This window comes from Maniola jurtina, chromosome 21 (genome assembly GCF_905333055.1).
Source record: "Maniola jurtina chromosome 21, ilManJurt1.1, whole genome shotgun sequence".
In the NCBI taxonomy this organism is placed as follows: Eukaryota; Metazoa; Arthropoda; class Insecta; order Lepidoptera; family Nymphalidae; genus Maniola; species Maniola jurtina.
This window is the reverse complement of record NC_060049.1, coordinates 1,491,219-1,504,435: the sequence shown is the minus strand read 5'-3', so window position 1 is coordinate 1,504,435 and position 13,217 is coordinate 1,491,219. Positions and strand designations below refer to the sequence as shown.

Below are 13,217 nucleotides of genomic sequence, written 5' to 3'. Positions count from 1 at the left end.
TAGGTACTAAGCCTCCGATGTCATTGGAGGATCATGGAAAAAAAGGGTTATTTCTTGTACGTTGGTATGGAACTCTTTGTGTACGATTCTGAATTACATTTGACCAGTTTTTAGGGTTCCGTACCTCAAAAGAAAAAACGGAACCCTTATAGGATCACTATGTCTTTTTATCTGTCTATCCATCCCTCGTCGAGTCTGTCACGAAAACCTATAGGGTACTTCCCGTTGACCTAGAATCATGAGGCAGGTAGGTAGGTATTACAACACAAGTAAAGGAATAAATCCGAAAACCGTGAATTTGTGGTTACATCATTAAAAAAAAAATTAAAATGTGTTTAATTTTTTAAAGTAAGATGACTATACCAAATGGAGTATCATATTATGAAAGGGCTTTACCTGTACATTCTAAAAAAGATTTTTATTTATTTTTACGTATAACAGTTTTTGATTTATCGTGTAAAATGTCAAAAAAAAAAACCCGAGTACGGAACCCTCGGTGCGCGAATCCGACTCGCACTTTGCCGGTTTTTATCATATGGCTTGAGACTGAGAGAGAGAGAGAGAGAGAGAGAGACAATAAATCAAGTTCACGCCATAGAAAGAAAGGCGAATGGTTAATTTTAAGTCTACAGCGCCGTGCGAGCTAAATTACACTTTACTATGTCGCACGAGAGTCGTTACTACCATAGTATGGGAAATAATATCGTTATAATCGATATAATAATTGTTATCATTTTACCTCTGAATTTAAAAATCCTGTAACATGAAACCAAAGACATCAGTAGATGACCGACCTAGTTCATTAGTAGCTTCTTAAATAGCTAGCCGCAAATTACAGGCCTTAGTCCCTCTGACCCTTGTCTTTGGAGACTAGTAATTGGTAAACTTAGCGACGACAAGATGTACAATTCTAAACTGCTTCAATTTATGTTTCAAATCTCAAGTATTCTAATGTAGCATCAAGTATTTAAGGTTTCAACCGAAACCGACTTGGCTGACAATGTGTCCAACAATTTGACAGTCAAAAAGTGTACAATAGTAGGTATGCATCTACTTTGAATAAATTTGAAAATGCCTTTGACTTTGACTATCGGGTACCGAGTTCATTAGCGTCTACAAATAGCAAGCCGCAAATTACACTCTGATGTGCCTCTGACCCTTGTCTTTGGAGAAGTAATTAGTAAACTTGGCGCCAGACTTGAAGTACTATTCTAGACTACTTCAATTTATGTTTCAAATCTCAAGAATTCTAATATACTCGTATCATCAAGTATTCAAGGTTTGAAAATCACTGACAATAGTTTAAACATTAAAATAATCAAGGTTTTCTAACCAAATGTAGTATCGTTATTTTGCGGAAGTCCATGATATACAAGGAACCAAAACCAATTTGGCTGAACTATGTATGTATGTAATATATTGCACCACAAAAAACAAATGACAGGTTACAAAAAAGAAAAAAAAAATGTAAGTACAAAAAGGCGGTCCAAAGTCAAAATCAAAGTCAAATCTCTAAATAGCTATTTAGAGCTATTAAATATCATAAAAATTGGAAAAAATTGTAAAAGTTTTTGAAATACATATAATTAAAATCCCTTGCTTTTCGCTCCCTTGCTAGTCACACTTCACACTAATCACATCACATCACATCACACTAATATTATAAAAGCGAAAGTTTGTGTGTGTGTGTGTGTGTGTGTATGTTTGTTACTCCTTCACGCAAAAACCACTGGAAGGATTTGGCTGGGAATGGAGATAGATAATATCCTGGATTAGCACATAGGCTACTTTTTAACCCGGAAAATCAAAGAGTTCCCACGGGATTTTTGAAAAACCTACATCCACGCGAACGAAGTCGCGGGCATCAGCTAGTTCGAAATAAATACTTTTCACTAAAATTCGAATACGTTGCTTCTCTTTAAAAGCATCCGAACAGCTCATTAGGAAAGTTAAACAAATCTCTTTAAGCCTTTAACTCGTTCAGAGATTTGAGAAATAAACAGTTAAACGTTCAGTTAACAGGGCTCTCTCCGTCACTTATTCCATACAATCGTAGTTCCGATTTCACTTGAATATTAAGTAACCAAAGTCCATGATGCAGACATATTCTAGAAATCTGTCTAAATAATATTATAAATATCTGTGCCTGTGGTGTTTTAAATTTTTCTAAAATATGTAGTTTCAAAATTACAGGAGCTCAAAGATTTGTATGTGAATTTTTAAGACCGCGGAACTTTGAAACCGAATATTTTAACAGAAATCTGGAAAACCACAGGCATAGATATTAGTTTCTAGAATATGTCTGCAAAATTTCATGGACTTTCATTGCTTAATATTCAAATGAAATTGGAACTACGTTTGTATGAAGCGAGTGACGGAGAGACCCCTCTTAAACCCGCGCGGAAATGCTGCTAGATTTGTAGCGATTTTCCGTTTCAATAAATTTTTGTGTTGGACTGTAGATACTCGTAGCTATAGGTACCTAATCTTTTCTTTGGCATACTAAGAGGTAGTACACATAGGCGTTTTGAAATATTTTTAGGGTTCCGAAGATTGCCAACGGAACCCTATTGCTGTTGGTGCATCACACCGGTTTTGAAGTTATTTCTTGCCGGGATCCATAGGATGGCTTTATAAAAGAAAAAGAATGCTTTCACATTTTATGTTAATTTTCTTGTGAACAAAAGGTGTGATTACATAGAGTAGGATATGCAATGTCTACAGATAACAAAACGTCACTGTCATTCAATGTCACTTTGCGCCATGGATCTTGCAGCTGCTGGAGCGGATATTGTGCGCGCACAATTACTAAGCCACCGCTGTGTGTCCGTCAGTTTTTCTTTTTTTTGTGATGTAACCACAAATTCACGGTTTTCAGATTTTTTCCTTTATTTGTGTTATAAGACCTATCTACCTGCCAAATTTCATGATTCAAGGTCAACGGGAAGTACCCTATAGGTTTTCTTGACAGACACGACAGACGGAGAGATGCATAAACGGACAGACAGACGGACAGACAACAAAGTGATCCTATAAGGATTCCATTTTTCCTTTTGAGGTACGGAACCCTAAAAAAGACTTCAGTATTTTGGCGTTATTTGTTTAGTTCACACCTACGGAAGTCTAGTACTAGCCTTAATTGAAATAAACTGTTAAATGTTTGGTGAAATGTGCGAGGAAATTGTAGATTTGCTGCGATTTTCCATTTGAATAAATTGTTTGTGTTTTCTCTAATGAAGGAACATTCTCGTTCACATTTCAGCTTTAGATAAAGATTTAGTGATAAATAAATGCAGTTTTACTTATATAACACTAGCTGATGCCCGCGACTTCGTTCGCGTGGATGTACTAAGGTTTTTTAAAAATCCCGTGGGAACTCTATGATTTTCCGGGATAAAAAGTAGCCTATGTGCTAATCCAGGGTATAATCTATCCCCATTCTAAATTTTAGGCAAATCCGTCCAGTAGTTTTTGCGTGAAGGAGTAACAAACATACACACACACACATACCTACATACACACAAACTTTCGCCTTTATAATATTAGTGTGTAATTAGTGTGACTAACTTATACCTGCGTCTTCATGCGTGGGTTATACAAATTTCAAACCCCTACTTTACCGCCTTAGGGGTTGAATATCCAAAAATCCTTTCTTGACGGATGTCTATGTCATAATAGCTGTCTGCAAATTCTGCATGCTTTACGACCCATCCAGTCGTTTAAGCTGTGCGTCAATAGATCAGTTAGTCAGTCAGTCAGTTTTTCCTTTTGTATTTATAGGTTACAATAAAAAAACCAGACTAGTGCGAGTTGGACTCGCATACGAAGGGTTCCGTACAATCGTACAAAATATTTTAACATTTTTATGTGCAATGCTACAAAATAATGACAACAGCACCATCTCTATGTGATATAGTAAATATTATATAGATGGCACTTTAGTAAAAGAACACTTTTTTTTGTGTGATGTAACCACAAATTCACGGTTTTCGGATTTTTTCCTTTACTTGTGCTATAAGACCTACTTACCCGACAAATTTCAGGAATCTAGGTTAACGGGAAGTACCTACCATATCGGTTTTCTTGACAGACACGACAGTCGGACAGACAGACAGACAACAAAGTGATAAGGGTTCCATTTTTCCATTTGAGGTACGGATCCCTAAAAACAAATGTTTTTACAACTTCTGGGTTTTTACAGGTAGCGGACGCTTGCCTACTATTTATTTCAACTCGTCACGAAAGGTCATGGAAATTTTGAATTCAATTACTTTTTGTAATTTGAACTGCTACGATGTCGGTAATGATAGCTCATGAGCAAATATTGAAGCGCAAAACGGTGTTTAAACTGTAATTCATTGGCCGTTTTAACGCCCAAAAGGAGGGGTGTTAGAAGTTTGACGTGTGTATCTGTCTGTGGCATCGTAGCTCCTACTAATGAAACGATTTTAATTTAGTTTTTTTTTGTTTGAAAGGTGGCTTGATCGAGAGTGTTCTTAGCTATAATCCAAGAAAATCGGTTGAGCCGTTTGAAAGTTATCAGGTCTTTTCTAGTTACTGTAACCTTCACTTGTCGGGGGTGTTATAAATAATTAATTTACACTTGTTTGCATGCATTTAAAGTGTGTCATTGGCTACATTATATCCCGGAAAATCGAAAATTCTTCGTGGAGGAAGTCGCAGGCATCATTTATTACCTACGTAATAAGTAAAACGGATTTAAAATTGTAATTTTTGTAATTTGAACAGCTCTGATGCCGATAATAATGGCTCATGAGCAAATATTGATGCGCAAAACGGTGTTTAAACTGTAATTCATTCAACGAGTTTGCAACTGTGCTGCAATTAGTAAGCTGGACTTTAGACATTTATTAAACTATTTAGTTTTGGACATTTTATATCCCCTTTGTTTCGGGACTGTCTTTGCGACGGAAAATGATTTTTAAAAGGAACATTTTCTTATGCATCACACTAATATTATAAAGGAGAAAGTTTGTATGTGTGTGTGTATGTTTGTTACTCCTTCACGCAAAAACTACTGGACGGATTGGGCTGAAATTTAGAATGGAGATAGATTATACCCTGGATTAGCACATATGCTACTTTTTATCCCGGAAAATCAAAGAGTTCCCACGGGAATTTTAAGAAACCTACATCCACGCGAACGAAGTCGCGGGTATCAGCTAGAAATAATATAATTCTTGTCTTTCATACTCAGGTCGTGATTCCATTGTGCGAAACAATAATTCCACTTCGCAATCTTGGAGACAATTTCACGCGCGTCGCCCACGCATTCTGCTTTTCTGTAACTTGTCCCCTATAAAAGACACTAGTTATGTAAGAGCTCTCCGTGTTGACGGAAGAGAATGTAAACTCTACTACTCTCAATGTGTAAAAGAGAGTCAAATTTTCCACTTTAGTGGAGTTAAGGTTAGTTATGTCATGTGCGAGAACTCTCCGTGTTGACGCAAGAAATTGTAAACTCTACCACTCTCAATATGTAAAAGAGAGTCTTTTCCACTTTAGTGGTGTTAAGGATTGCTATGTCATGTGTGAGAGCTCTCCATGTTGACGCAAGAAAATGTAAACTCTACCACTCTCAATATGTAAAAGAGAGTCAAATTTTTTACATCAGTGGAGTTGAGGATTGAGGCCTCTCGTGCCATCAAGAAAAGGCTATTTTACGAAGACAAAATATAAAACTTCATACTATCCGAATCATGTAAAAAATGCTTTATCCTATTGATCGCTACGCTTAAAATAAATTCGAAAACTGTTTCCAACTGAAAAAAATCAGATTGAAAAGTTTGATTCGAATGGAATCAACTCCAAACTAGATTGGTATCGATTTACTGTATACGTTATGGTGCGAATTGGACGACAATAGACCAAAACTAAAATTGAGTGTCTATGGTTGCAATATCACTCAGCCACTCAGGTCATAGTCACTTAGCGGGCGATGGAGAGAGCTATGTTTGGAGTTTCTCTACGTGATCGGATCTGAAATGAGGAGATCCGTAGGACAACCGAGTATCCGAAATAGCTCAATGGGATACGAAGCTAAAGAAGCTTAATGCATCAATTGCAGTGACTCTAAGATAAGTTCCATAGCTAGCGACCATATCTTGGATCCATATGCCACTGGTAACACACACACAGAATACATTTACTTACCAAGTTTCAACAGTATAGTCCTTGTAGTTTCGGAAAAAAGTGGCTGTGACATACGGACGGATAAACAGATAGACAGACAGGCAGACATGACAAATCTATAAGGGTTCCGTTTTTTGCCATTTGGCTACGGAACCCTAAAAACACCTGGAAGCTTCCTGAACGCTGCCCAGCCGAGTTAGATTTGGCGGTTAACCTTTTTCTGCAAATTGAAACCTTCTAGGTGGATCGCGTGTCCCATTGAAATTAATCATTATCATCATTATCATGATCACCGGCTCACTACTGAGTACGGGTCTCCTCTCAGAATGAAAAGGGGTTAGGTCAATAATCCACCACGCTGGTCAAGTGCAGTTTGGCAGACTTTACACACCTTTGAGAACGTTATTGAAAACTCTCAGTCATGAAGGTTTCCACACGATGTTTTAATTAATTATTTTTTGATTTTTAATTTCTTAAAACGCACATAATTCCAAAAAGTTACAGGTGTTTGGGATCGAACCCCCGATCATCGGAATATTAAACCGAAGTAACCACTAAGCAATCACCTCTTCTATAGGACTATACCAGGTCATCGGCCCTAAGTGTACACTAGGGGCTTAAGCAAAGGCTTTACTATTCACAGTTCTGAATAGTAAATTTATTCACGCCCTTTACGGACGATTAATGGACCTATTCGGAAGATTCATAGTCTTAATATTTTGACCGACCTAATAAAAAAGAGGTTCACAGCTCAACTCAAATCTTATCTGGTTTAAATAGCTCGTTCATACATGCTGCGTATGCGTCGCGTGAATGTAGACGTAGCGCGTACCCTTGCGTTGTAATGTATAGAACTGTATGAGACATGGCACACCGCTTGCGTAATGCGTGGACGTATGCGCAAGCCGGTGTGTTAGGGGTTTACGCACGTCACTACGCACATGTCACGTGTACGCAATTGGTGTGAATCGGTTCTCGCGATTTCGTCTGCTTGGGCTTAGGTTTTTTGGGTCCTTACCCGAAGAGTGAAAATGCGACCCCATTACTAAGCCTCCGCTGACCATCCATCCGTCCATCCATTTGTCCGTCCGTCTGTCTGTCAGCGAGCTATATCTCTTGAACAATAATAAGTAGGACGGATGGACAGACAGACAACAGAGGCTTAGTAATAAGGTCTAAAAAACAACAAATATTTCCATTACAAAATTTCACCTTAGCTCATATCATCAAAGAATTTACTAAGGTTTAACTCGTACCTACGTATATAATTCAAATACAAAATTTATAAACCCCCGTCCATTACAAATTGAATCTTAACACAAGGGTATTAAGTTCAAATTCACTTGCTGGATTAAGTTCTATTCAGAAGTGGTATAGCCGCCCTCGAGACCTCTCGAGACCCTTCCCAGACGCATTCAAAAAGGGAGAATGGCTGTATGGTTACAGAATAATGGTCTATTGTAGAGCCATCTTAATAGGCCACTTTTGACAGGTTGTTACGAATGTATGGAAGGGAAAAGTATTGGCAGATACTATGCATTTCAATGTGAAGACCGTCGCGACTTTTGTAGTTAGTAAGTACCTACTAAAATTTTCTCAAAACTTTTTGAAAATCTTTTTTTTAGGGTTCCGTACCCAAGAAGTGCCAGTACGACCCTATTACTAAGCCTGAACTGTCTATCCGTCTCTCTGTTTATCTGTCTGTCTGTCAGCGGGCTGTATCTCGTGAACCATAATAGGATAGAGAGTTGAAATTTCCGCAGAATGTGTATTTCTATTGCCGCTATAACTGCAAATAATAAAAAATTATTAAAGAAAACTTTAAAAATACATAAACTTTTACTTACCATGGTACGAAATCCTTCGAGTAGAAGTCGAGTATTTTTTATTCCTTACAAGTCAGCCCATGACTGTGATTTCACCTGATGGTAAGTGATAAGTGATGATACAGTCTAAGATTGAAGCGGGCTAAATTGGAAAGGGTATTTGATTAAACCCTTATTGGTACCCCTTATCGGTTTCTATCCGGCATAGTACCGGAATGCTGAATTGCTTGGCGGTACGGCTTTTTTTTATTGTTAAAAAAAGAATATTAGCCATGTTAAATGACTAATATTCCCCTTTCCTCTCCAACTAAGCGTCAGGCTTATGCTAGGAGTAGGTACGACAATAGTGCAACGGGCGGGGTTTGAACCGTCGACCTTTCGGTTTTCAGTCCACTCCTTTACCGGTTGAGCTATTGAGGCTATGCTGGTAGAGTGGTAGCTAGCCACGGGCGTCAGGACTAAAACCAGACGAATATTCTTCCCAGCAGTGGACACTTACAGGCTGATGGAATGGAATGGAATGGAAAAGACTCTGAAAAGCCGTGATATCCTAGTGGTTGAGTTAAATCGTCCGCTGCCTGTGCAAGAAGTCGAAGGTTAGATCACCGGCACCTCTAACTCTTCGGAAGTGGTGATAGTAAAAAAAGAATACCCAGCTGAGTTTGTTGTGTGCTCTTCTCAGACTTGGGCGCGTTTGGAACCCTCGTAGCTTTAATTTTAAGTTACGTAATTAATTATCACCACTACATCGTACAAATTTAACAATTTCGACCATCAAAAGGAGTACAATTGCAATTGTACCTACTTTGAATAAATGATTTTGATTTTGACTTTGACTTTTACTTTGGAATTAGGTGTGTTTTAACAATTCGTGTTCAAAACATTATTTGAAACACTGCTACCATTTTGCCCTATTACACTTTACACCTGTATATTATAATATTAGTAAATTTTCTTGAATCGAATTCCTATTTCGAGTATTTTCGAGAAATTTCCTCAATCAACTTTTGAATCCAACGTTAATCACCCAAAAGTTCACCCTATAGGTAATTAAAAAAGTTTTCAGTGGGCCCCTAACGACGGGGTATGAATATTTTTCCTATAAACAATAATTATGGGGGGGGGGGGGGGGGGTTACACAGCCGCGTAGCAATTTGGGCGCGGTCAGAAATGTGGTGGTCAGAAAGGGTGGTGGTAAATTGTGGTAAACTTGAATAATAATAAAGTAGAAATATTCTGTTTTTTTTTGTAGCTTTCTGGTTTTTTTACTGTTTTTGTTAACTTTTTTACTTTTTACTGTTTCTAGTATTTTTTTTGTTGTAAGATCTTTTATTTTATTTTTTGTAACAACAAACAGTTTTAAAAATAACAACTGTAGTAAATATACTTATTCAGTCTTAGAAAATGGCAATTTCATAGTTGTTTTAGTTTAATAAATCTTCTAGGAACTGAACTGAATAGTTTATCGTTGCGCGTCTTGTTTATCCAAGACCTTTTTTCCTTAGATCGCTTTCAAAAACTAACTTTGTATTGTTAAAGGAATGGCATTTCCCGAATGGAATACTTTGGGAACACCATTATAAATGTCAATTATTTGACTTTGGAATTTTAGATGTGACGCATGAAGTAAAACTTCAAACTATTCAGATGAAAACAGCAATGTCATAGGTAAGGACAAGACTTCGTCTGTGTTGGTGTTAGCTGGCGGGCGTGCTCTGCCTTTTTGGAGTGTTTTTTTTTGTTAAAACTGACTGGAAAGCGCTCTAAGGGGGTGCCGTGCGTATGTCGGCGAGCGCCGGCACAGACCGGGTTCATACTTGTATAGTTTAACTAACTTGTTACAAATAGCTACAAACTTGACATTGGCTAATCTTTGTAAAGCCAGACGAGAGAGAGAGAGAGGTAAGGACAATAAAACTTCAAGGAACTGAGTTGAATACTTTGTCGTTGCTCGTTTTGTTTAACCAAGACCTGCCTTTGACCGCGCCCAAAAACTCACCCTATATTATTAAAGGAACATTTTCCTCGCGAAAGGTATACTTTGGGAACGCATTATACTAAAACTTAGATCGATTTCCATAAAATTATACCGTGCCCAGGGTGAATCTGATTTGCAAATAAACAGAAAATTTTATGTATGATTGGATGTAGTATGATTATATGCAGAAGTTTTCTTATTAAGTTTCGATTTTCGTTCAATCATGATTGTTTTTAACCCCCAACCCAAAAAGAGGGGTGTTATAAGTTTGACGTGTGTATCTGTGTATCTGTCTGTGGCATCGTAGCTCCTAAACTAATGAACCGATTTTAATTGAGTTTTTTTTTGTTTGAAAGGTGGCTTGATCGAGAGAATTAGCTATAATCCAAGAAAATCGGTTCAGCCGTTTGAAAGTTATCAGCTCTTTTCTAGTTACTGTAACCTTCACTTGTCGGGGGTGTTATAAATTTTAAACAAACCAAACCCTAAGAATAATCACAAGATACACAAATAATACATAATACATACACAAATACTCACAGTATTTGTGTATGTATCCATATAATTATTTTATAGTAATAATTTAATTTAGAGAAAGAGTTAGCCGAAACAAGCTCTGCTGGCCAGCGTTTGGGGGAAAATCAGTAAAGTGGTTAAATCACAAAAAAAATTAAAATGTCAATTTTCAAAGCAAGATAACTATACCGAGTGGAGTATAATATAAAAGGGCTTTACATGTACATTTTAAAACAGATTTTTATTTATTTTATGCATAACAGTTTTTGATTTATCGTGCAAAGTGTCGGAAAAATACCAGAGTACGGAATCCTCGGAGCGCGAGTCTGACTCGCACTTGGCCGGTTTTTTTCAACTCAAATACTTAATATTACTTAATACTAGCCGATGCCCGCGACTTTGCCCGTGTGGATTTAGGTTTTTCGAAAGCCCGTGGGAAATCTTTGATTTTCCGGGATAAAAAGTTGCCTATATGCTAATCCAGGATATTATCTGTCTCTATTCTAAACAGCCAAATCCGTCAAGTAGTTTTTGTGTGAAGGAGTAACAAACATACACACACACAAACACACATACACACAAACTCTCGTCTTTATAATATTAGTGTGATTACACTATTTTGTGGACTGCTATATGTAAAGCCGAGGGTTACGACGCAATTTTGTCTGTATATACTACCTACTTTACAATAACCTACACTGAAAACTATCTTCTGAAATGTTATCTTTAAACTTGAAGTGCAACATAACTTCGTACCTATATTTAAGGTCGAGGAGCTTTAATATTTATGGGAATAGGAAGTATAAAGTTGGTGCTATGTCAAAACTTGCAGATTGCCTCTTTCACGCTTCGACACCTCTGAGCAAATACCTATAGCCCAAGAGTCCGTAGCAAACTTTAGTTTTGACGACCTCCGTGGCACAGTGAACAGTGGTCTTACAAGTGATAGGTGCCGGGTTTGATTCCCGGCAACGGCAATTTCACCATCATCATGATTAACCTGTAGGTACGGGAGCGGTGTGTAGTAGATTTTCCCTCCCTTATTGAAATAAGTGAATTTGAAGCACTTATTTCAATTCTTGAGCATTGTATTTCTATGTAGAAATGAGAACAAGTGTAAATTAAAAATTTATATCACCTCCGACAAGTGAAGGTTACAGTAACTAGAAAAGAGCTGATAACTTTCAAACGGCTGAACCGATTTTCTTGGTTTATGGCTAAGAACACTCTCGATCAAGCCACCTTTTAAACAAAAAAGACTAAATTAAAATCGGTTCATTACTTTAGGAGCTACGATGCCACAGACTGATACACACATACACAGATACATAGATACACACATACACACGTCAAACTGATAACACCCTTCTTTTTGGATTGGGGGTTAAAAATAGGAAAAACAAGAGTGTACACGTGCTTGTTGAGAGTCATTTTGTTCATTACTGCCAAACACGAGTTATAACTTCACTTTCACAAAGTGGACCAGAACTTTTAATGCATACGTATATTATGAGGTTATGAGTTATGACGTCAGAGCGCGAGCGTAATATTTTTAGGGTTCCGTTGTTAAAAACCGGCCAATTTCAAGTATAACACACTTGGAGTTTAGGTACTAATAAAAGTTAAAGAGAACTACTAAGCCGACTACTACCCGCGAACTGCCGATAGGTAGCATTGTACTATATCTATATCTATGAACTCAATTTTTTTCTCTCTTTCATTTGATATCCCACTCGATAAAATAGCAAAAAAAAAAATTTGTGCAGACCCCCACTTTTTTGGATGTAACATCCGTCAGGTCAATTTTTTCGTACCTATAAAATGTAGCCTATGTCACCCGGACTATAATAACAAATTGATTGACAACTCATTTATCAAAATCGGTCCATTATTTAGGCGCTACGGTGGAACAGACTCTGATACAAACATACATATGTAGATATACATAGACTGCTAAAATCATATTCCCTCCTTTTGGCTTTGTCGTAGTCGGGTAAAAAGCATCGTAATATATCAAAACTCTCGGAACGCCCCACCTGCGGTTTCCGTCAGCGCATGTAAAACTTTTTCATGAAGGCCTCTGCTCGCGCGGAAGTGCGCAAATGGTTCTATTCATGAGATTTCAAAGCCTTTTGTGGAACCACGGCATATTAGAATGGCTATTTACATGCCTTTTCTTACCTCACTAGTCTATCTCGGTCTCGACGACGTGATTTCTTCATTTTTACCCGACTATGGCAAAGCCGAAAGGAAGGGTTAGATTTTAGCAGTCTATGTATGTATTTGTATGTAGTAGGTTTCTATTTACGTGTTTTCTACCGTAGCGTCAGTCCGTCTGTCTGTCTGTCTGTTTGTCTAGAAACCTATAGGGTACTTCCCGTTGACCTAGAATCATGAAATCATGGTATTGTGGTTTGTGGTTATTTAAAAAAAAAATTAAAATGTGTTTCAATTTTCAAAATAAGATAACTTTACCAAGTGGAGTGCCGTATGAAAAGGCTTTATTTGTACATCCTAAAACCGATTTTTATTTATTTTTATGTATAATAGTTTTTGATTTATCGTGCAAAATATTGGAAAAATACCCGAGTACGGAACCCTCAGTGCGCGAGTCTGACTCGCACTTGGCCGGTTTTTACGCATTATACTCGTACCTATAATCTGTTCTAACTTATTTATGCTCGTAGAAGTGGACTGCGTCTAAAGTGAATTACATATGAGTGATAGGAGCGCAGACACAGATG

At 37.5% G+C, this 13,217-nt stretch overlaps 1 protein-coding gene and 1 long non-coding RNA gene across 2 annotated transcripts in view; one reads left to right on the top strand and one right to left on the bottom strand.

The window, feature by feature from the left end:
- LOC123876379 overlaps positions 1-1,881 on the bottom strand; it is a 29,384-nt gene extending 27,503 nt beyond the window's left edge. Inside the window, exon 1 of the long non-coding RNA XR_006798339.1 lies at positions 1,840-1,881. This is a non-coding gene — a long non-coding RNA (uncharacterized LOC123876379). The remainder of the gene's footprint in view (positions 1-1,839) is intronic.
- LOC123876331 overlaps positions 1-13,217 on the top strand; it is a 303,592-nt gene that overhangs the window by 68,153 nt on the left and 222,222 nt on the right. The window lies entirely within an intron of this gene.